Below are 17,242 nucleotides of genomic sequence, written 5' to 3'. Positions count from 1 at the left end.
AGAAAAAAAATTGGCATGTCGTGGTAGAATTAGTATTTGTCATAAATGAATTCAAATGCATTTCCAATAGAAAATGTAATACACATATCTAGTGAACTGTAAACGAAAGTTATCCACAGACTCCTTGAAGGGGTTGTATAAAATATTATGAAACTAATAGTGAGAAGAGCAAAAGCTTTCCTCAAATTCCTTTGCATATATTCAAATTCATCAATCAGCAACACTCGAATTAGTTTAATTTGAGAAAACAACAAGGCATGCATATTGCTTATGGAATCTGTCGTAAGAGGCAAACTATACCCGTCTTTTCCTTTTCTTTTTTGCGGAAAGGCAAACTATACATTCTGATTTGCATACAAAGTAAATTGATTTTACGACACTACACCCTTAGTTTCCGATTTGAGGTTTGTTTGTTTGCTTGGTGTGTGGCACCTAGAGCCACCTAAAATATGGTGCAACTATGATTTGTTGCCACAAGTATTCCAATGTGATCACACCAGAAGGAACTTTAGGTTTAGTTTTGGTTAAGAAGAAAGAAGAAAGATGAAAAAAAGAAGAAGATAAAGAGGAGAAAGAAGAAGTGTATTTTCCCCCTATTTTTAGATTACTATGCTCTTTTTTTCAACATTTTCAGTTTTCTTTCATGTCTAAAGAAATCCCTAGTTTTGAAGGGTGCCAATTGCCATTGCCAACTAACCTACCAAATTAACTAAGTGTTGTTGATGTTGTTGAGCACAAGTGCATTGCTTTTTTTTCTCAGTTTTCTTTCATGTCTAGGAACTTGGCTCTATGTTTATAGATATGCTTCTAGCTAGATACTAATTGGTCTCTTCTGCTGCTTATTAGAGATGGGGGGAGGCCGTCACCGCTGTCTCCGCTCTGCCACACCGAAGTACGAGTTGGATGCTTTCGAGTTCTTCAGTATCATACTTGGGACTTCCTCCAAGAGGCAGGTATATAGAAGGAGAGATCTCCCCTTCACCCATCTCATTATGATAACTCTGTTGTTTGCTACATCACTCCTTGTCCCAAACTGCAGAGGCTGCCTGACACTTTTATGAACATGCTGGGTGAAGATCCGCCAAATAATGTGAAGCTGCGACAGGCCGGCAGCGGGTTTCGCAGGCTGTGGGACGTGGAGTTGGTGATCAAGGAGGGCCACATGTACCTGTGTCATGGCTGGGAGAAGTTCTACCGTGCCTACGACCTGCGGCTGGGGTACTTCCTTCTCTTCAGGCACGACGACGACGCCAACATGCTCATCGTGAAGGTGTTCAATGCGACTATGTGTCGCATGCGCTACGCTGACGACGATGATGCCGGTACGTTCTGCCTCTTCTTATTCCTCTACATTTGGCTTTGTCTTGCATCGATTGTTAACGGTCATTAATTGTTGCATTTGGACAGGCAATGGGAGCAGCAGCAGCGACACTGGCTACAGCCAAAGCAGCAGCGATTCTGGCTGTAGCAAAAATTGGCAAGTAGCGATTCGGGCTGCAGCAAAGACAGCAAGGAGGATGATCCGGACTGGAGTGGGGAAGAAGAGAAGCAGAGTGGGCATCAGGCTGAGGATGACTTAGCGATGGTGGTGGCCGACCAAGGGCAGGAGATGGTGGTGGCGCACCATGGGCAAGAGATGGTGGTGGCTGAGGATGACCTAGCGATGGTCATGCCTGTCCTGCCTGAAGATGGCCTCGTGATGGTGGTGGTGCCTGACAATGACCTCGCCCCGGTGGTGGCGCCGGCGATCCCACAGCTGGGCGACATGACCATGCCAATTGTGGTAGAAGACTACATCCCACTGCCTCCACCGCCTCGCCGCTCTTGGCGCATCAGGCTGAGGAAGGAGAAGGAGAAGAACAATGAGAACTGAACTATGTCAGGTATGTCAGATCTCCAAAATGATCTATATATAGTTAGCTCTAATATGCTTAGTTACCTATGTTAGCTCTAATATGCTTAGTTACATATGTTAGCTCTAATATGCTAAGTTATCTCTACTATGCTTAGTTTCCTATAGGTTAGGTCCAAAATTACTTATGTTAGCAGACCAAGTTTACATAATAAGCTTATAGTCTTCTTCTTCTTCTTCTTCTTCTTCCAAAATGACATAAGTTAGCTATAAGTTAGCTCTAATATGCTTAGTTCACTCAAAGATGGCATAATTAGCTAGGTTGGCTCCATTTTACCTAAGTTGGCTCTAATATGCTAAGTTATCTCTAATATGCTTAGTTTCCTATAGGTTAACTCCAAAATTACTTATGTTAGCACAGAATGACCAAGTTTACATGATAAGCTTAATTATAGTCTTCTTCTTCTTATTATTATTATTATTATTCTTCTAGTCTTCTTCTAGTCTTCTTCTAGTATTCTTCTAGTCTTCTTCTTCTTCTTCATTTTCTTCTAGGTTAGCTCCATTTTACTTAAGTATGCTTATTTCTTATAGTCTTCTTCTTCTTCTTCTTCTTCTTCTTCTTTTTCTTCTTCTTTTCTAACATCTTGTTTATCATTTTGCAGATTTGATTTAATTCACGGAAGCTTGCATGGATGGAGTGCTTCTTTTCCATTTGTGCTTTTATAGATGGAGTGCTTGTTTGGATGAACTATGTTTCTTTTGTATCGATGAACTATGCATGTATGGTAGGATGACACTATCGTAATATGTATGGTTGGATGCATGTATGTGGAACTTGCTATGTATGGTTGATGGAACTATGCATGTATGATGAAATTATATGTGTTGGACATCTCATATGTTTGCTGTGAACTTGCCATGTGAAAAATATATATGTATCGTCTATTTGCTGTGAAAATGGTTGGGTATAAGAAAGAACAGAAAAAGAGGCAATGCAGGCTCTTTGCCGTCTGCCACCGACGGCAACGGGCTCTTTGCCGTCCACCGCGGACGGCAAAGAAGCCACGTGGCAACCACCTGTGCTTCCTGGCAGCTGACCCATTTGGTCAGTTTGCCTACAGTGGCAGACGACAAAGGCTTGATACTCTTTGCCGTCAGCGGCGGACGGCAAAGGCTGCCGTTAGACGCCTAACGGACTAACAGCGAATTTATTGCCGTTGGCTTTCTTTGCCGTCCGCCGCTGATGGCAAAGGCCCCTTTGCCGTCCGCTTCAGAAAGCAGAGGGCAAAGAAGCTCTTTACCATATCCTACTTTGCCGGAGCCTTTTGCCGTCCGCGGCAGACGGCAAAGGCCTTTGCCGTCCGCCATCCTTGCCTTTGCCGTCTGCTGTTGTAGACGGCAAAGTAGCAGATTCCTGTAGTGCCACAACCTCATTGCTGAGCAATTAAAAAAGAAAGTCTCTGGAACAATCTAGCAAGGTGGCCGCTGCCGCCTGCCGGCGCTGTCCATTCCCATGCCTCCGCCCATTCCGACCACCAGTCACCACCACGCTCCACTCCTCCTCACCTTATCTGTCATCTTTCATTTTTTCGATGACATTCTTGAGATACCAGTTTTCCGATAAAATTCTCGAAATATCATTAGTTCTTACACATGGGATTACTCCTGCATGGGTAAATCACAACAGGTGTTTTGTAAAAAAATGCATATTGATGTTCCGTGCAATGCACGAGCATCTTGCTTGTAATTATATAACGCAAATCACGAGCAGGAAGTGACATTTTTTTTACACAACCACGTTAACATGGCCACGTAAATCACTAGCTAAAGTAAATACCATTATACTTATATCCCGATGCAAAAGTTTGAGTACATGTCCGAAGAGTAGAGTCGCACACACGCACTCTGTCTCTCAGAATCACACACACACACACACACACACACACACACACACACACACCAGTTACGTGACGCCCACTTAAGCAGACACGTATGTTACAATTTGTGCACCCGCGGGTACACGTGATGTTGCGCATTTATTTAAGCCGGACGGCGAACCCAAACAGTAGCTGAATTCATTCCCCTCCTGCGGCCTCTTCATTGGTCGCTGTCGCCCGGTAGCCATGGCCCGGCCAAAGGTAACAACATACGCCATACTCCCGCCGGAGCGGCGCTTTAATCTGGAAATTTTAGTGGTCATGCATGCATCTTTTTGTGCTAGCACTCCTATATAAGGGTTGACCGGTCGCTTCCGGCGGACGTGCGCGGGCGGTGGAAGAGGAAGGAGAAGGGAAGCGGGCTGTGGAGTAACATTTTTTACCACAATTTCTTAGGAAACTGAGTGCAATAATTGAGTAGTTTTGCAAACTACCAGTACTACACCTGAAACGGTTCAAAACCTATACTCCCTTGCCAGCGCACGCTTCCCGCGTGAAACGGTCAGCGTCGCCCTGGAGCGTCAGTGCCGCATTAATGCCCGGCCAGAGCGGAGGCGACCTCTCACTGGCGCCGGCTTTGAAGCGGCACGACAGCCGAGAGAGCGCCGCTTCCCGGTGCATGCGACTGCTCCGCGTCGAGGCTGGCCATAGGCCCTGTTTGGATCCATGGGTTAGAGTTAGTTTGAGCTAGCTGGGGCTCAAATAGCCCTAAAGTATCCAAGCTTGAGGTTTTAAATTGGAGCAAGTAGCACCGAACCCACCAAAAAAACTATCCCACCCAAGAGGTGCTAACTGGAGATAGTTCTCATTGGGACCACTGAAAAATCACTTTTCTCTCTCCATCAAGTTCATTTATTGTCAATCTAACCCTGTCACCCAAACACCTCTTTGGCTACAGTTAGTTCAGGGTTAGTCATGAGTTAGTCTAACCTCTAGCTAAGTTAGAGTATCCAAACAGGAGCAGTATAGGACATGCAAGTTGCTCAAAGCATACCGTCAAATTCGTACGTGAAAGGATTTTTTTCTTTTTGAAAACAGAACGTGAAAGGAATTTTTTTTAGAATGCTCTTGGCATGTCGCTAACATGTGATGAGTTAACCGGCCTCAATAGACGGCAAAAACGCCAACCCGCCGCACTTTGAGAGAGACGAGGAGGGAGAAGCAATATGGGTTGCTGGATTACTAGAGATAGGTGTCATACGGAAGCCAAGAAATATGGTGATAGCATGGGTTAGCCATGTACTAGTATGATGTAACTACACTGGGCTGCCGTGTTTCGTACTCTGCCAGTCCACTATGGAGATGATTGGTTGATTTTATATCGCTGAATAATATAAAATATTATGAGTGCAGACGCTCCACCACGAGGTTCCTTGCTCCTTCTCGGTCGTCGGGAATCTATGTTCTTCCACTCTATTTTTTACGTGAGCTTTGTTCATCCTTTTGCCAACACGCGAGACATCTAGCATCAAGGTGCACGTGTCATGCAAGGAATGTTCCATCTATATGAAGAACACGTGGGACTGGAACTACAAGACGGACATGTACCCAGGAGTGGACGTGCGAACCTGTGTAACGTAGCGCAGTAAGTGAAGTAGAAAGGCACAAATAGTATGAACATGCATGGCACATAGGTATTTGTCTCTTACTACCACTAAATGTTGTACGTGCAATGCCCGGTGATGTGATGGAGTACGTGACTAAGTACTCTACTACTACTATATTAATTGGAGACACATATTAGGTTTTATATTTGTTTACGTGTATGCCCCGAGACCTTCCAACTAGACGTGTCTTTCTCTCCGGGTCGCACTTTGTATCGTTCATACCACTAGTACAGTAGTACTACTACGTGTGGTCTCCGACCCAGAAGTGGAGACACTCTACCATGTTGTTCATGTCCCACTCCTTTCGCTGACGTGTGCAACATCCAGCACGTGCCGTGTGTTTGGCACTCCTTCGTTGTAAGAGTTGAAACGCTAGCATTCATTAGAAATAGAAAATAAATATAAATCACCAGTGATACTATACCACGCGGTTTCTTTGCTCCTCGATATCGGAAAGAATACTTCCGCTCACCGACATGTGGGACGTCGACCATCCTGGTCCACTTGCCATGCCCGCAGAACTCCAAGGGAAAGTCACCCCGGTCGTCGCGCCGCAGTAATTACTAATGAGCCATCAAATCACAGGCCCAACCTTACCCACTGTGAAGTTGCTCGGATGAAGGAACCATCATGACTTTGTTGAATTCCGCTTCTTGAAGAAAACTACTGTACCAGCAGTACTGCTAGCTACAGTAGTTACTCCAGCAGAGGCCTCCTTTGGTTCATAGGATAGGAATTTTATAGGAATATGAAAATCATAGGAAGTGAGATGACATGCATCTCAATTCCTATAGAGAAAGAGATGACATTTGATGCATAGGATAGGAATTTTTTCATTGAGTCTAGTCTAATGTACTGGTAATTTGCTCTAAAAACTATAGTAGTAACTAGTAGTACTGTTACATGCTCGTAATTAATTAAACAAACGTATGGGCGACACAGACACACACACTAACTACTAGTACTACTACTTCTCACATGCTGGCCAGACGCCGTCGTTCTCCTTCCCGGCTTTGTCGGCGACACCCCACCGTACTTGGATCTCCGCCGACCTCTCCCCAACAGCGCGTGCGTCCTCTTCTTTCTTGTGGTGCCGGGCCTCTCTTTTCTTGAGTTCTTTCTGACTTTTCCGCTCCCTCTGTGCGGCTTTGGCCGCCTCCTCACTACAAGAAATATGTCAACTAGTGACCTTCTGTCAGTGACCCTGGAAGAATTGTTCATAGATCTATGACCATTTGAGACCAATTGGTCAAAAGCTGTCCGGGGGCTCCAAACCCTAAACCATTGCGACCATTTTGGTCAGAAAGGTCGTAATTTCCTTACACGAAATGGTCATAAAGCAAACATCGCTAGTCCGCTGCCTTATTTCTAGTTGTTAACGACCAATATAGATGGTCATAGCCTTGTAAATTGTGGTGGGTTGCGATGACTAGGCGCCATCTCATTAGTTTTGCCTATGTGTCATGTCCATGTGTCAATTTTTGCCCTAGGTTGTGAAGCAACCTATATTTCTGTTATTCCAAAAATTCCCAAAAAATTCTCATAAATTGTTTGGATCATATCTTCATCAAATATGTCAAAAACCTTCCTTGCCTAGTTCAAAAATAATTCAACAATATTCATTTTCCTATTCTGTTCAGAGCAGCACTTTGTGAAGGAAGTACCACTTTGGCATGTCCAAATAGTATCCATTTTCTACAGTGCTTTCCTATGCCCAAATAACCATCCTCCACCAAATGCCAGCTCAATCCATTCATTATTTTGAGCCCAGCTTCAACATTTGTATTTATGTCTAGTGTGGTACTTTGCAAAGCAAGTACCACCTAGGCTCCTCCTTTTGAGCTGAAAATTTGTGAAGACGGTCTTCTTAGTAACTGATCATCCTCAGCCAATACTCACGGCCATTGGCCATGTACATTTGCCGTACCGCTAATCAAACACTTGGCTGCTAATTCATGTTTGAGCATCGACCGGTCCTCGTGAGAATCTTATGTTGTAATTTTCTTCCTAGCACCTACCTGGGGAGTGCCCAACCCACTAGACATGCCTAGGCCGCCCAGAACACATGGCAACGCCACGGTCACGCGGTGACCACGCGGCGGGCATGCGAGTTCACGCGCTCTAGAGTTGGGGCCCTCGGCCACCGCCCAAACCTCGACGTATCGCCACGACACCATGTATTTATGATTAAATAGGTACTTATGTAACTAGAAATGATTTTTGGAAAAAATAAATAGCAAACTATGAGGCAAGTGCAGTTCAAATTTGACCCGCTTCCAACTAAATCGGTGGAAATTTGTCTTTTTCACGAGAGGTGGATCAAAACATTTTACACACGACCATTTTGTCAATTGTGCATTAAATATGTCCTAGTATTTTAGAAAATTGATTTGGTCCAATTTTGCAACAATTATTTGGGAGGTCCTTCACAAAAAAACCTCCTTTTGGGCACTCGAAAAATGGAAAATGGTTTTTTCGTCCAAAGAAAATGAAAACTTCCTTAGGCAACATTGTTTGCCATTCCAATATGCACCCTTGTGCACAATATGAGATCATCTGAACAAACTATGCCATGAATGTGGCCATAAGATTGATCATTTGGCTTGAAAGCCATTGATCTCCATACGTGATAGCTCGTTTGTGAGAACACTTTTTTAAAACAATTGCTGTATTACAAGTTTGTTATTTTTCCTGGGAACTTGGCCACAGATAATGACACAATGCAAAGGTTTCCCAATGTTTTGATTTTTTTTTGAATTTTTTATGCCCGTTTCAAAATGCGGTCAAAACGGCGGGAATGACCGTTCCTAGCTAGTGGTTGAATCTTCGATTTTTTTATGTTTCTCTGATTAAATAGATACTTATGTACCTACAAATGATTTTTGGAAAAAATAAAGAGCAAACTACAAGGCAGCTACAGTTCAAATTTGACCCGCTTCCATCTGAATCGGCGGAAATTTGTCTTTTTCACGAGAGGTGGATCAAAACTTTTTACACCCAACCATTTGGTCAATTGTGCATTAAATATGGCCTAGTATTTTATAAAAATGATTTGGTCCAATTTTGCAACAATTATTTGGGAGGTCCTTCACAAAAAACCCTCCTTTTGGGCACTCGAAAAATGGAAAATGGTTTTTTCGTCCAAAGAAAATGAAAACTTCCTTAGGCAATATTGTTTGCCATTCCAATATGCACCCTTGTGCACAATATGAGATCATTTGAACAAACTATGCCATGAATGTGGCCATAAGATTGATCATTTGGCTTGAAAGCCATTGATCTCCACATGTGATAACTCGTTTCTGAGAACACTTTTTTAAAATAATTGCCTTATTACAATTTTATTATTATTCCTGGGAACTTGGCCACATATAATGACACAATGCAAAGGTTTCCCAATTTTTTGGTTTTTCTGAATTTTTTATGCCCGTTTCAAAATGCGGTCAAAACGGCGGGAATGACCGTTCCTAGCTAGTGGTTGAATCTTCGATTTTTTTGATGTTTCTCTGATTAAATAGATACTTATGTACCTAGAAATGATTTTTGGAAAAAATAAAGTGCAAACTACAAGGCAGCTACAGTTCGAATTTGACCCGCTTCCAGCTGAATCGGCGGAAATTTGTCTTTTTCATGAGAGGTGGATCAAAACATTTTACACCCAACCATTTGGTCAATTGTGCATTAAATATGGCCTAGTATTTTACAAAAATGATTTGGTCCAATTTTGCAACAAATATATTATAGGTCCTTCACAAAAAAACTTATTTTGGGCACTCGAAAAATGGAAAATTGATTTTTCGTGCAAAGGAAATAAAAACTCCCTTTGTCAATATTGTTTGCAAATCCATGATGTAAACTTGTCCAAAATATGATATCATTTGAAAAAATATTTGATAAGACTTTCACAAAAATACTCATTTTGAGCACTGAAAAATGGAATGAAATTTTTTATCTTGAATCGATCACGACCAATTTATATGGTCATAAGGTCATCAAATGGTTTGCTGCGTTCTGATTGGACCATGAGCATGCCACGCGGATCACGCATCAACCACCGTCGGATGCTTCCGGATCCAACGGCCCAAACCCACCCGAGTCGAAACCCTAGGTCTGTCCTCATGGACATTTTCCACCCACCCCCCCCCCGCCTCCATTCTTTCTTTCTTTCTCTCCCTCCCCGCTCAGATCCTCTCCCCTCTCCCCCGATGCAGATCCCCCTCGTCCCCCTCGTCGCCGCCACGCACCCCTCTGAACCTCGCCGCCACCCACCTCCGCCGCCACCCTCACTCCCCCCTCGTCTCCCTCGTCCTCGACCAACCTCGCCGTCGTGCAGGGGCTGGGTTGTCGCCGCGTGCTGTTCCGGCGGGTTGTCGCTGCGGGGGCCAGCTCCCATGATTCGACCCAATCCTCTCCCTCGATCCCACCTGCCGGCGGTGACCTCCTCTCAACCAGCCCCGCCGCCGGCCTCCAGATCCAACCCAGCAGCTACCAGCTCAGGCCTAACCCCTACCCCGCGGCCATGGCCATGGCCCCGCCTCTAGGGTTTCTCACCCAGCCTTCCCTCGCCGTCGCCCGCGCTGGAGGAAGGAGCCCGAGTCTCCAGTGGCCATGAGAGATGGCAAGGACACCCTCGACCTCTCCGCCCTCGGTGTCGCCGTCCCCAACGCCACAGGTTCGTTCGCCGCTCCCGCTCCCCCCTTGCTGCTGTTGCCATTGATGGGGCGTGAGGTCTTATTGGTTTCACTGGTGGTGGTTTCGACGCAGAGCTCAGCGCATGGACTCCTGAGCTCAGCGCCGAGAGCTCAGGCCAACCTGGTGGAGTCGATTAAGGTGAGGTTTCCCGCAGCGCTTCTGTGTTATTTTGTTCCTTGTTCATTTGGGTGGCTCTGGGTTGTTTATGTGGCCTAGTTGTGCTGATTCGGTGCGGTGGTTGTGCAGAACACGCTGCAAGGATTGGCGGTATGGCACCCGGACATGCTCGAGAGCCTGTAGCCCAAAGAGATCCAGGTCTGCTGCTTGCATTATTATTGGATCTGTTAGATCGGTTTAATTCAGAGATGCAACGTGATCTGTGCTCTGCTCCTTTGATGTTTCTGAATTCTGATGTGAAAGCATGTCCACATCTGTAGAACTGTGCTCTGTGCATGACTAGTGATCGATGGTGACTGTTCCTGTAGTTGATACATCTGTAGAACTCATGCATATTGACTGGATATATACGTGTTGACTGTTCCTGTAGATTTCTGATGTGCATGTTCATTAGAATCCACTGGACCTTTGCACGCCTAAAATTTCAAGTGTGGATATATATTGTCAGTCTCGAGTCTGCACTTCTGTAGGTTTCTGATGTGGAACACCTACGCATGACTAGCATGGAAATATGGATTAAGTTTCCTAAAATTTGAGCTTTTCTTAACTAATCAAGAACTCCCCTCCAGGTGAAGTCGCCCACCGCAGCGCCAAGGGATTCGTCTCCGAGGACGAGTTCCTCTCCATCCCGGAGTTCTCCACCAACCCGCTCTCCCAGGTCTGCCTCCCCTCCTCCTCTCGTCGCCAAGGGATGACTGACTGACTGTAGTACTCGCGCGTGCCGGCGAAACAGATCCTTCTTGTTTTTATGCGTTGTCCTTGGATTACACACACTACTTTCCTCTACTACTATTTTCCTAGTAATATTGTATACAACTCTGTCACCACTCAATTTGGATAACAGTTGGGATTCCTCAGGAAGGAAGTATAATGGGGAAAAAACTAATCGGGGTTCCCCACTCAATCAAGGAGCTAGGTGCATCTGAAAATGTTATTCCAATTGCCTCACAGAACCTGTACGCAATCGATCGGCATAGGGAGTTTTACCACGGTTGAACACATGTGGAACACATCAATCCACCCACTAATTTTTTTCACTTGATACCTGTGTTGCTCTTTTTCTATCTATGTATGTATCTATCTATTCCTACCAAGCAAATGGAAACAAATAGTGGAAACCTACCTAATCTAGTCTTGTATAGTTTCAGGTGTATAAATTACAGACAGACTTGCATAGTTTCAGGTGTCCCCTCTTCATTCATTTCCTAATCTAGTGTATACAGACTTGTGTAGCTTGTATACTCTATTCTTTGCCAATACTCTATTTTTTCAGTGGAACATTATCTCTTGCTTGCTTGCTTGCACACCCTCTTATTTTTACTACTTGTATAGTTTGATTGATATATGCTTTCTATGTCTGTATGGAACCTAAACAAACATGCCATACAAGGAAATGGAAGGCTTGTGTAGTTTCAACTGTTCATTGCCAATGATTAATCATCTTGTTTGTTTTTTCGCTGCATCTGACATACATTCTTATGCCTGTTTACTCCAGGTCAGGCTCACGTTTCCCCTCCTGCCCGCCGACGCACTGCTTGCAAACAGAAATGAAGCTTCAATTATATGAACCGCAACAAAAATTGACAGAGCGCCATGGACCCCAGAAGGGTCGCAGCTACTGGCTTTGCGCCCCAGAGAGCCATGCATGCGCCATTGGTTTTGTCGTCCACCGCTCCTACCCGTGTTCCAGAGTACCTTGCTCGTTGCTTCGTTGAATTGCTTGGCTGGTGCTCGCAATTGCGTGGTTTTGTTTCATTTGACTTAGCACTGAATCCCTCAATTTACCATTCAGTCAACAATCCTCTGATGGTATTTGTCTACACTAGATTACTCCTACTGTGATGATGATGTGTGATGATGATGTGTCTGATGATAGACACCTTGCAACTAGCCACACATGTACTAATAGTTTATTGTGATTATTACTGTACCATGAGTCATTCAACACTTGAAGGCACTGAACTACTATTCTGTATTTTATAATATGTTCTTGTTGTGCAGTATAATACAGAACACATGTTCTGTATTTTATTACTGTACCATGAGACATAAGCTTGATGAAATCTTACTCTTTTAATCACAATAGCATGGCAGTAACATGTTATCATGCTGGATGAAGAAAATCATCTGTAATAAGTTCTTTAATGTTTAATTACCTCAATTGTCAAGAAGTGTTTGTTTTTGTATACATTTATTGCTATCAATCGACTACAGTAGTCATCTGGATGCTTGGGATTTGCATATATTCTGCTGCACTTGAAACATCAAGAAGTATTTTTCCTTGTTTTTTGGAACAATTGGTGAACTTCACATTCCTGAATATATGCATTACTATTCGGTATAGGTCTAGGCGGCTCTTCGTATTTTACAACTCCTTATCATGCCCCTCTAATATTTCTGTAGGTGGCCATGAACTCAGTAAATCATCAGGAAATGCCTTTGCTGCAGCTCACCTATGGCCTTGTTTGTCCTGCAGGTTAGTGAGCAGCATTAGGAGGAGGAGCTCAAGCAGGCCACCACGACGCACCACTGCAACAGCAGGTAGCACGTCCATCTCCCTCTCCCTATGCTGCCAATCCTTTTTGTTTCTTTAAAACTAGGTCCAATCAGCACACAAATTGACTATCTATTCTATCAAAAATCAGTTTACAACTCTACAGAATTGTGTTGATGGTCATTAGTAGAGAGAGGGAGAGAAAAACAAGATTCCATGGTTGATGTTTGTCAGCTAGTTAAACGGCTTGCTTTCTGCTAATGGCCCATTAGGTAGAGTAGCTATGCACCTGGTGGTGGTCATGGCCTTGCTGCTTCATCAGTTTTTTTCCTTTGGGTCATTAGCTAGCTATGCTATGCATGTGGTTTTTAATTTGCAAGAAAGAATTTCTGTCCTTGTTTTTCATTTCCTTGCACTAGCCAAATTCATCCTTTTTTAATACTAGCACTAGCACATCATCAGCGTACTAATACTTGTTAGATTTTGAGTATGCCACTGCTGCTAAAACAACAACAACAACCAAGTTGCTGCTGTCAATTAAATTAGCCTACTGCCTAATCTATTAATTGTTGCTCTTCCACTGTTTCGGTATCTCTTGGTTTGCAGTGGTACAACTATATGATGAATACACATCATGATATATACTTGATGAATCTGCCTGCTACATCTCAACTTGTGTATCTGTTTCAGTATCTCTTCCACTTGGTATATGTTTTCTTGTATCTCATTTTAACTAGTTGGAGAACAAAAAGCATGGTACTAGCAAGCTCAATTTGTGTTATCATTCATCTGTTGTAACACCGAGTTTGGTCTATTAACATGGCGTTGATTTTGTGCTGCAGATTTGGAAGCTGGGAATCTGGGGAATGCGAAGTTGAAGAGACCTGGAGTATGTAGACTGTGATTGCCATTGTATATGTGTTATATGATGATGTAACACAATGATTCTGCTATTGTATCTTTGTTGTGTGATGTATCAAACTGATTTTGGCTGTTATGTGAAGTACTACGTGTGTTCTCTATCTGTTCCCATTTGAATGTTGGTGATTTATTTACTAGCAAATTGAAATTTAAAGAAAAGGACCTTGACAATTGGGACCCACTTACTAGAAGAACCTGACAATTGGGACCCATCTGAATAGTGGACCCATCTTAAAAAAAGAAATACTTGAACTGCTCAGCCAAAATGGCCATGGCCCAAAAATAAAAAGGCTGCGATGTTGGGCTTGGCCCATGAAGTTAACAAAAATTGACAGAAAAAATACACTAAATTTGCTGAATTAATGGGCTTGGCCCATATAAACACCCAATTGGACCGGGCCGATTCTAATTTTTGACCTTTTCAATTGGTCGCAATTTTGCCACGTCAGATTGCCACGTCGAATCCGACGTGGCCTGGGCAGACAGCCAGTGACCAAAACAAAAGGTCATGGGTTCAACGACCTTCTGTTTTGGTCGTAAACGTCTATGACCTTCTCACAGAGAAGGTCGTTAATTTCAGTTTACGACTGCTTGCTTTTGACCATCTGTTTTTGGTCAAAAAAAGGTCACAACTGAAAATCAATGACCTTTCAGGGACCAATATTGAGGGTCACAAGTTGACATATTTCTTGTAGTGTCTACCACCCATTCGGCCTTGGCAGCTTCAAATTCTGCCCACATAGGTGTGAGGTCGCGAGCGGCGATGAACTCGGCATGGCGGGATGCCACCGCTTGCCTACCATTCTATGGGCGGTCGTGGGCGGCGAGGAACTCGGCGCGGCAGGATGCCATCGCTTCCTTACCGGTTAGTGTGCGGCGCGGTGGCATGAACGATGCTTGGTGACAGCTCTGGTGGTCGTCGAAGGCAAGCTGGCGACAAGAGCGGTGGCATGGACGTCTGGTTGTGAATATGTGTCGCATACGCTTCAAAGGCTCGTCATCCATGATTTCACATTTTACCACCACGCCAGCGTCTGACCGCCCTGGCCTACTGAAACCCCTTCCATCGCTAGCGCACGCTTCCCGCCTGAAACGATTCACCGGCCTTAACTGTAGGTGCAGTTGGTGTGTCACTGACATGTGGGCCAGATGCCCGTTGGGCCCACATGTCAGTGATACAACGCACATGCAGTTAAGTCACTAAAGCAGCGTCCGCATTCACGCCCGACGCGACCTCTCACTGGCACCGGCATTGCAGCAGCGCGACGGCCGAGAGAGCGCCACCCGCGCGGCATCCCGGTGCAAGCGACTGTTCCGCGTTAACGACACCACGGCTATCCTTCCGTCCGCCGCCCACATTAATGACACGTGGCTGCCGATGAACCTACTCCAGCGCCAGCCGTCCATCCGTCTGCCGCGGTTCATTGCCATTTTCCCGCTATATTAACTTGAGCCCTAGCTCCCAGCCATAGCCAAAGACCCACACTCATTCTCCTCCGGTTCCTTCCTTCTGTCGGCACCACTCCAACCATGGCCTCCTGGCGCTCCAAAGCTCTCTTGGACGTACTGTCACAGGAGCAGACGAAGGACATCGACGGCCCCGCTCCGGGCACGCTACAAAGCTCTCTTGGACGTACTGTCGCAGGAGCAGATGAAGGAGATTGCCGGCTCCCCCCCCCCCGGCCGCCCTCCGCCGCCACGTCCACGAAGCCGGCGCGCGTGTGCGGGCGTAGCCGGCAGTGAGGAAGAGTAGTACACGGTTGGTCGCCGCCGCTCTGTTCCCAGGAAGGCCACCACTCCTCCACTCAGTCGACGCCAAGCTTGGTAGGATAAACATCAGCGACCGATTAGCCGCTTGACAGCGACGTGGAGGCGGAAATCTTCAGAACCTTGTGCTCCGGAGGAGGAGGTTACCGAGGCGGATGAGGAGGAGGCAAAGGCAATAGCCGGCTTTCTCAGGTTCATGGCCGGACATGGTGGTCGGGCTCCGGTGATCGTTTAGATTAGGTTTACAGTAGGTTTTAGTATGGTTTGTGCGAAATATGTAATGAATTTCGTCCAGTTTATAGGAAACGTTTTCGAAATGTAATGAATTTCATCCGGTTAATTTGAAATTTGCTTTGTTTGCATGAATTTTGTCCGGTTAGTTCATATAGTTGTCGAAAGGTATGCGGGCAGCATTGGATGGCATCCATTAGTGTCCTCGGACAGATGCCGGTGTAAATTTGAGGGCCAGCACTGGAGATGCCCTAAGTATCATGCTATAATCGCTAACAGTGCTCCATTATTTTGCAGGGAACAGTTTTCCCTCGATCAAAATCAGATACGCCGTGTTTCGCACTCCTCCCATGTAAGAGTGTAGACTCTTGCTTACATAAAAATGGAGCAAGTGGACGGCACTGTAGCACGTCATATCACTCAAACTAGCCCGCCTAACACGCGGGAAAGCACCGCCCTCGTCATTTTGTTCTGGATTTCTATGATCGATCGCACGAAAATGTTATGCTTTGCAAGTTCAAAAGGAAAAGGCGGCACACTTACAACTCGTACGCATCGCACCCCCGACAGTCCGGCTGGCACGCCGCTCACCAGAGGGGACACGCGTTGTCTCGCATTTTCACTAACACGTGGGACTGCAATTGAATAAACTGTCGATAGCCGAAATCTAATCGCTCGGCGGGCGTCGGCTGAGAAGAGAGAGACGGGGGAGGGAGAAGAGATTGCCCGCCCGCCGCGCACGAACTCCAAGAAATATATATGGTGATAATGTGAGGTGGGCCATGGGGGAGTCCGGAGTAAGTGAAGTGGAAAGGCACAAATGGTATGAACATGAGTGGCATATAGGGTGTGTTTGGTTGCGTTCTCGTCTCAGCATAGTTGTTCCCTCTTCATGCATGCTCAACTCAACACCCCTCTTCATGCATGCTCTCTTCATGCATGCTTCTAGTGTATTTGTGCTAAACTAGTGTGGACTCATGCACCCTCCATACATTCTACCAAACACCCAAAAGTGGATCGAGAAGGGAACTCTTGGGCGGCATTTGTCTCTTACTACGTACTCCCTCCGTTCCAAATTACTCGTCGTGGTTTTAGTTTGGTTTAAGTTCAAATTTGAACTAAAACCACGACGAGTAATTTGGAATGGAGGGAGTACCACTAAATGTTGTACGTGCAATGCACGGTGATGTTATGGAGTACGTGCCTAAGTACTCTACCTCTATATTAGTTGGAGGCACATATTAGCTTTTATATTTGTTTACGTGTATGCCCCGAGACCTTCCAACTAGACGTGTCTTTCTCTCCAGGTCGCACTTTGTATCGTTCATACCACTAGTACTACTACGTGTGGTCTTCGACCCAGAAGTGGAAGAAGTTGAGACGCTCTACCACGCTATTTTTTGCGCTGGGCTCTACCACGCTGTTCATGTCCCACTCCTTTCGCTGACGTGTGGGACATCCAGCACGTGTCGTGTTTGGCACTCTTCGTCGTAAGAGTTGAAACACTAGCATTCTTCAGAAATAAAAAATAAATATAAATCAGCAGTGATACTATTTTTTT

The sequence above is a fragment of the Triticum aestivum genome, chromosome 5D (genome assembly GCF_018294505.1).
Source record: "Triticum aestivum cultivar Chinese Spring chromosome 5D, IWGSC CS RefSeq v2.1, whole genome shotgun sequence".
Classification (NCBI taxonomy): domain Eukaryota; kingdom Viridiplantae; phylum Streptophyta; class Magnoliopsida; order Poales; family Poaceae; genus Triticum; species Triticum aestivum.
The sequence above is the reverse complement of the archived record's forward strand: the minus strand, read 5'-3'. Positions refer to the sequence as shown.